Source organism: Saimiri boliviensis, chromosome 14 (genome assembly GCF_048565385.1).
Source record: "Saimiri boliviensis isolate mSaiBol1 chromosome 14, mSaiBol1.pri, whole genome shotgun sequence".
NCBI classification, from domain to species: Eukaryota; Metazoa; Chordata; class Mammalia; order Primates; family Cebidae; genus Saimiri; species Saimiri boliviensis.
In genome coordinates this window covers 35,312,521-35,320,128 of record NC_133462.1, presented here as the reverse complement: position 1 = coordinate 35,320,128, position 7,608 = coordinate 35,312,521, and positions in this window count along the sequence as shown.

The window sequence follows — 7,608 nt, the reverse complement described above, 5'->3', positions numbered from 1 at the left end:
CTTCCAACCTGGGGACCAAGTTTGGGTAAAAGATTGAAAGAAGGAACCCCTCCAGCCTGTCTGGACAGGGCCCCATACTGTAATCCTTGTCATCCCAACTGCTCTCAAAATTGCAGGAGTTGTTCCGTGGATGCATTATTCCAGAGCCAAGAGGGCCCACCCAGATGCATCACCGGATCAGTGGATTGTGCATCCAGACCCCCAGCACCCCACGAAAATCACGCTCCAGAGAGCTGAAACCTGAGGATTCGTCAAGCCCTGCTCTAGTCACACAACTGGAAGCTGACTAGTCAACGTATGGCCGAAGCTTGAGGAACTTCTACTGAATCAGCAAATGTGGACTGAAATTGTAATATCTGGGGCTATTTTGGCAGCATTTGTTGTTCTGCTGGTGTACTGCCATTATTGTTGTCCCTTGAGGGACATTCCTTGTCCCTGCTTAGTGTAGGATGATACCTTCTGCTTTGTTCACAATGATTTGGATACTTATCCTACCCATGCTGCCCTTCAGGCAGACCAGTACTATTGCATACCCCCTACTACCAACCATCCCAGGCTAGCTTCACTGAACCATCCATCAGCCTAACCCATGCATTGCTAAACTGAGCTAATCTAACCCTAGCCAGAGATTGTTGGTTACGCATCTCCCTCTCTGATGCAGCATATGCTGCAGTCTCAATCCCAACAAAAGCCTGGGTCACCACTGGCATGTCTCATCACCCCAAATATGAAAGCCTGGCTATTTCAGGGCCTCTGACCGCACAAGCCCTAGCTCAGTTCCCAATTTCTGAAACCACAAGAACCACTTTAACAGGACATGCAGTCAGCCTCTTATGGTCCTATATGAGTAATTTCACGGGCCCGTCAAACAGCCAGCCTGTGCATGGGCCCATAACCACTAGCACAGAGTAGAGCTTCCAGACCCCATCTGTATCCAGTGCAACCTGCCATCAGGTACACCCTTGGGGCACCTGCAGCCTCACCAGTGTAATTACACCTTACAGCTTCAAATTCCTAATAACTGCAAACTTCCAGGTTGCTCAGGAAGCCCTGTTCAGGAACTATGTTCATTTTTCCTCATTTTCTAACAGGGGGCCCTACTAAGCCCAGAGAAACTACTCAATAAGAATTCACACTTTAGTAATGGCAGACACAACCCATGTGTAACCATGCACCCATAGACTCCTTGCAGCTCGCCTCCCACTCCAACGGAATGTCCTTGTGCCAACCTTCCAGCATTCATCAAATGGGTTCTGGTTGACACCAAAAGACACTTCCTCCATTAGGAGAATAGGACTAAGGGGGCCTCCCAGATCTCCCCAGGTGGCCCCTTCTGGAGCTGCCCTGGCCAATACCCTAAATGTATGGGAGAATGAGAATAACAAACTGGTGCCTCCCTTCAGTATACACCACCAGCTTTGCCTAAATAACCAAGGCATATTTTTCATATGTGGAACCTGAACCTACTTATATCTCCCCACTAACTGGAATGGTACCTGTACTCTGGTCTTTCTGTCCCCCAAAATTGACATTGCCCTGGGGAGACAAGTCTTCCAGTCCCCGTAAAGGCTCAAGTCCAGCCGCAACAGACCATACAACTAATACCCTTGCTTGTGGGACTGGAAATAACTGTAGCAACTGGAACAGGAATAGCAGGTCTGTCTACCTCCTTGTCTTACTTCCACACCCTCTCTAAAGACTTTTCGGACAGTCTGGAGGACACAGCAAGCTCCATCCTTACACTCCAGTCTCAAATAGACTCTCTTGCAGCAGTCACACTCCAAAATCGGCAAGGGTTGGATCTCATTACTTCCGAGAAGGGAGGACTGACTATGCACTTTCCTGGGGAAGGAGTGTTGCTTCTTTTTTTTTTTTTTTTTTTTTTAGACGGAGTTTCGCTCTTGTTACCCAGGCTGTAGTGCCGCAACCTCCGCCTCCTGGGTTTAGGCAATTCTCCAGCCTCAGCCTCCCGAGTAGCTGGGATTACAGGCACGTGCCACCATGCCCAGCTAATTTTTTGTATTTTTAGTAGAGATGGGGTTTCACCATGTTAACCAGGATGGTCTCGATCTCTTGACCTCATGATCCACCCGCCTCAGCCTCCCAAAGTGCTGAGATTACAGGCGTGAGCCACTGTGCCCAGCAGGAGTGTTGCTTCTACACCAGTCGGGACTAGTACAGGATACAGCCCCATGGCTCACTGAAAGGGCCTCTGAAACTAGCCTCTCAGACTCATGGACCACGTGGTCCCACCTCTGGAATTGGGCACAGTGGCTCCTCCCACTGATGGGACCCCTCGTTGCCATATTACTCCTTTTAGCCTTTGGCCCTTGCCTAATTAACATGCCACCAGGACGGTCGCGGTGGCTCCCGCCTGTAATCCAAGCACTTTGGAGGCCAAGGTGGGCGGGTCACCTGATGTCAGGAGTTCAAGACCAGCCTGCCCAATATGGTGAAACCCCGTCTTAAAAAAAAATTTTTTTTTTTTTTGAGATGGAGTTTCGCTTGTTACCCAGGCTGGAGTGCAATGGCGCGATCTCGGCTCACTGCAACCTCCACCTCCTGGGTTCAAGCAATTCTCCTGCCTCAGCCTCCTGAGAAGCTGGGATTACAGGCACACGCCACCATGCCCAGCTCATTTTTTGTATTTTTAGTAGAGACGGGGTTTCACCATGTTGACCAGGATGGTCTTGATCTCTTGACCTCGTGATCCACCCGCCTCGGCCTCCCAAAGTGCTGGGATTACAGGCCTGAGCCACCGCGCCCGGCAAAAAATTTTTTTTAAAATTTAAATTCAAAATTGAAAAACAAATGCTCAGTTACTGGCCCTCGGTGGATACATGCCACTGAGTGAAGGCACCAGAGTGTAAAGGTGATGCTCCCTAATATCCATAAAAGAGCATCAGAGGGGGGGAATGAAGAGCAAATTTTGCCCAGGATTTTGTTAGCACATAGCAACTTCCCTATTTTAAAACTGCCCCTGCTTTTCTGCTAATAACTGCCTCTTTCTACTTCTGTACTTCAGCTTATTGCTTACTAGCTGAAAAGCCTTAAAAAAAAAATTAAAAAAAAAAAAAAACTGCGTTGTCTAAAAGTTATGAGTTACTTCCCTTGTCCCGTTACCTATAAAAACTATGTACTTTTCTTAGTGGGGGGTCCAGACTTTTGGGTGTGAACCCTTCTGGGCCCGCCGGCGTAATAAAGAGTGTTCCTCCATTTCCCTGAGTGCCGCTTAGGTTTCTAATCAGGTAAAATTTTCTGCAACAAGGCCGAACTGTGAGTCAATTAAAACCTTTTTTTTTTTTTTTTTTTTTAAATAAATTACCCAGTCTCAAGTATCTTTCCAGCAGTGTGAGAACAGCCCACCTTCCATCATGACCTGAACACGTTTCTCAGGTGAATTTCGTAGTGCCCTTGGCTGGGAGGAGGGGTCTGTTCAAAATGATCCGGGTGCTTTTCATTGTGTATTTCGTTTAAGGCAGAAGTAAAGGAATAACGAAGGAACTGGGAGTCCCGCAGACCGTAGCTCTTCCCACGCAAGAACCCGATACACGAGTTGGGATTCCCCCCTTCACCGTCCCGTGTCCGCCGCACAATCTGGGGAGACGCGGGGCTGCCCATGGAGGGCTCCGGGGCCGCAGTCGCCGCGAAAGGAGGGACGGGATAGGGCGCCCGGGGTCCCGGCTGCCGGCCCAGCCCCACCCTACGGCGAAGGGACCGAGGGCCGAGCAGCGCCAGCGGACTCCGGTCCAGTCGCTGACTGGGAGGCCGGCGTCCCGCCACGGCCGGTTCCGGACGGTTCCAACTAACCCCTCCTCCCGTCTCGGGACCCCCCGGCCCCTCATGCTCACCATTTTCCGAATTCCTCCGTGTCCCAGGGTTTTCTCTGCGGCTCCCACGACCAGTGCAGGTCCCTGTGTGACAGAGGCTGCCGCCGTCTCTTCAGAGAGCCTCTCAGCTACAGAGCCAAGAGCTCAGCACTGGGGCGTGAGGAAGACGCCGCGGGCTTTTTGAACCTGGCAACCTCCTCCCTTCAGTGCACCTGATTGACAGTTCCCACAACCCCGCCTCGCGGCCTCATTGGATGGTGCGACAGGTCCCGCCTCCTGGGCACTGAGTGACAGAAGCAGCGATCTTACGCTGGGGAGTGGAGACTGATTAACAAACTCCAAACCGGGTGCGGTGGCTCAAGCCTGTAATCCCATCACTTTGGGAGGCCGAGGCGGGCGGATCACGAGGTCAAGAGATCGAGACCATCCTGGTCAACAAGGTGAAACCCCGTCTCTACTAAAAATACAAAAAAATTAGCTGGGCATGGTGGTGCGTGCCTGTAATCCCAGCTACTCAGGAGGCTGAGACAGGAGAATTGCCTGAACCCAGGAGGCGGAGGTTGCGGTGAACCGAGATGGCGCCATTGCACTCCAGCCTAGGTAACAAGAGCGAAACTCCGTCTCAAAAAAAAAAAAAAAAAAGTTCCAGACACAGCCCTTGGTAGGGCGGGCTTCTTCCCTGCGCTGGGACCTGACCCCTCCCAGGCAACATCTGCACCTAAGCAGAATTTCTCGTCGTACTCAGTGGGACCTTCCTGTTTTTTCCTTCTAGACTGGGGTTCACAAGTTTATGCAGGGAATCCCAGACTCATTGTCCAATGAAGCCATTCCCTGGCCTCGGAGTAGGAGGGAAGGTGAGGCCATACTCAACATGGCCACACTGCAACATGAATAATTAAGCTGGGCTTGAGGCCCGTAATCCTAACACTTTGGCACATTGCTTGAGCCCAGGAGTTTGACAGCATTCTGGGCAACATAGTGAAACCCCGTCTCTACAGAAAATACAAAAGTTAGCCAGGAATGGTGGACTGTACCTGTAGTCCCAGCTACTTGGGAGACTGAGGTGGGAGGGTCACTTCAGCCTGTGAAGTCAAGGCTGCAGTGAGTCAAGATCATGCCACTGCATTCCAGCCTCGGCAACAGAGCGAGACCCTGTTTCAAAAAAAAAAAAAAAAAAAAGAATAAGGGCCAGATGTCTTCCAGGGATCAGGAATTTTGGATGAGGCTGTTGGCTGCATGGCCAAGCCTTTCTCCCACCTTATGTCTCAATCTACTCATTTTCAGCCACGGAAGTAAAAACATGCCAACAACGGAATAAAATCATTAAATGTATGGGAAAAAGTGGAATCACATAGTAGCAATATTTTATAAGGAAACTGAAAGAGAAGAAAAGCAAACACTTGAACTAGTTGAGATAAGTAAGTAGCCTGCTGCACCTAGAGTTCACAAACAAACCCGTAGTCAGAAGGTGATACACATTCCCAAGCTTGTAAGTCAAACTCTGCTGAAACAGAGTCCCAGAGTGGATCACATCCTGCTGATGAGGCAGGGACACTTAAGGATTTAACTCTGGGAACTCAATATGGCCTCCTGTCCCTTCTCCAGAGTGCGCAAATGCTCCCTTTTTCAAGCCCTTTTTTTTTTTTTTTTTTTTTTTTTTTTGAGATGGAGTTGCTCTGTTGCCCAGGCTGGAATGCAGTGGTACGATTTTAGCTCACACAACCTTTGCCTCCTGGGTTCAAGTGATACTCCCACTTCAGCCACTTGAGTAGCTGGAACTACAGGTGTGGACCACCATGCCCAGCTCTAATTTTTATATTTTTAGCAGAGATGGGGTTTTGCCATGTTGGCCAGGCTGGTCTTGAATTCCTGACCTCAGGTGATCCACCCACCTCAGCCTCCCAAAGTGCTGGGATTACAGGTGTGAGCCACTGTGCCCGGCCAAGACCTTCCTTTTCACCAGCAGGAAACGCTCATCTAAAATCAGTTTAATGCATTGACCTATATAAACTGTCAAATTCGTGACTCTTTTTCCAGAAGGCAATCTAAGTCTGACCTTCACAGATTTTCCTCGTATATGCAAATTACAACCTGCCTCCTATGACTCTCTGCATGCCCAAAGCAAAACACTTGCATGTACTGAGATCTTCAGTATGTACAAAAGAAGATAGTCAGAGGCCGGGCGCGGTGGCTCAAGCGGTGGCTCAAGCCTGTAATCCCAGCACTTTGGGAGGCCGAGGCGGGTGGATCACGAGGTCAACATGGTGAAACCCCGTCTCTACTAAAAATACAAAACCTTAGCTGGGCATGGTGGCGCGTGCCTGTAATCCCAGCTACTCAGGAGGCTGAGGCAGGAGAATTGCCTGAACCCAGGAGGCGGAGGTTGCAGTGAGCCGAGATCGCGCCATTGCACTCCAGCCTGGGTAACAAGAGCGAAACTCCGTCTCAAAGAAAAAAAAAAAAAAAGAAGAAGATAGTCAGATTAAAATATTCTGTTTATGCCCTCAATGAGCAGGTAGTATAACAGAGAGGACAGAATCATATAAAACGGACATGAAACTTACCCATGATATCACAGTCTATCCTGGAGGATTGTTGTTGTTTTGTTTTGGAGACAGGGTCTCACTGTGTCACCCAGGCTGGAGAGCAGTGAGTGGTGTGATCCCAGCTCACTGCAGCCTCAACCCTCTGGGCTCAAGCCATCCTCCCACCTCAGCCTCCCAAGTAGCTGGGACTACAGGCACGCACCACCATGCCTGGCTAATTTTTAAATTTTTTTGAGGTAAACAGGGGTCTCACCATGTTGCCCAGGCTGGTCTTGAACCCCTGGGCTCAAGCAACCCTCCCGCCTCAGCCTCCCAACGTGCTAGGAATACAGGTGTGAACTATCGTGCCTGGCTATGGTTTCTAAAAAACAATTTACTTCAAAGGATTTAGAGAGCAACAAGTGGGTTCACCTGGGGCCAGTTAGACTGATTAAAAAAGGAAAGCTATTTATATAATGTGCAGCTGTCTAGGAAATGGCCCCAAAGTACCCAGAGTTATAATCTCAAAAAGGATACAACTCCCTAGTTGCATCTCCATGTGAGTTTCCTGCTTTCCAGGGCACTGCAGCTTCTCAGAATTCAGTCCTTTAGCTGTTCTGAGTAGTTGGAGGCCATCCGCTGGGTTAGGCAGGCTGCCCAGGAAGCCCCAAAGGGAGCTCCATTCCCCTCCCTTTGCAGGCTCAAGGCTGATCTCAGCTTGGAGTCACTGGCTTAAGTTCTCCTGCCCACTCCAGCTTTTTAGGGCTCAGAAAATAATGCTCCCCAAAAAAGGCCTCAGAAGCAGTTTTTCTCAAGCCTTCTTTCCCTCCTGTCTCTCAGTCCCATTCTCCACAGAGGGTAGCCAGAGAAGCCAGAATCCGTCTTCCCCAAGGCACGGGAGTTGAGGCCATACTGCAACATGGCTATACTGGAACATGAATAATGAGGCTGGACGTGATAGCTCACACCCGTAATCCTAACACTGGAAGGCTGCGGCTGACACATTGCTTGAGCCCAGGAGTTCAAGACCAGCCTGGGCAACATAGTAAGAACCTGTCTCTATGAAAAATACAAAAATTAGCCAAAGCAGGTCACAGAATCCAGAACTTCTGTTCCCCAAGGCCAGCCATAAAACGTATACAGATAACTTTCCCTGTGCCTTCCTTTGGAAAAACTTGTCACAAAGAATTTGTCTCACTTACCTTGTTTGACTGTAGGTCATAAGACTGTCATTTCAGAGAGGATTCTGTCTC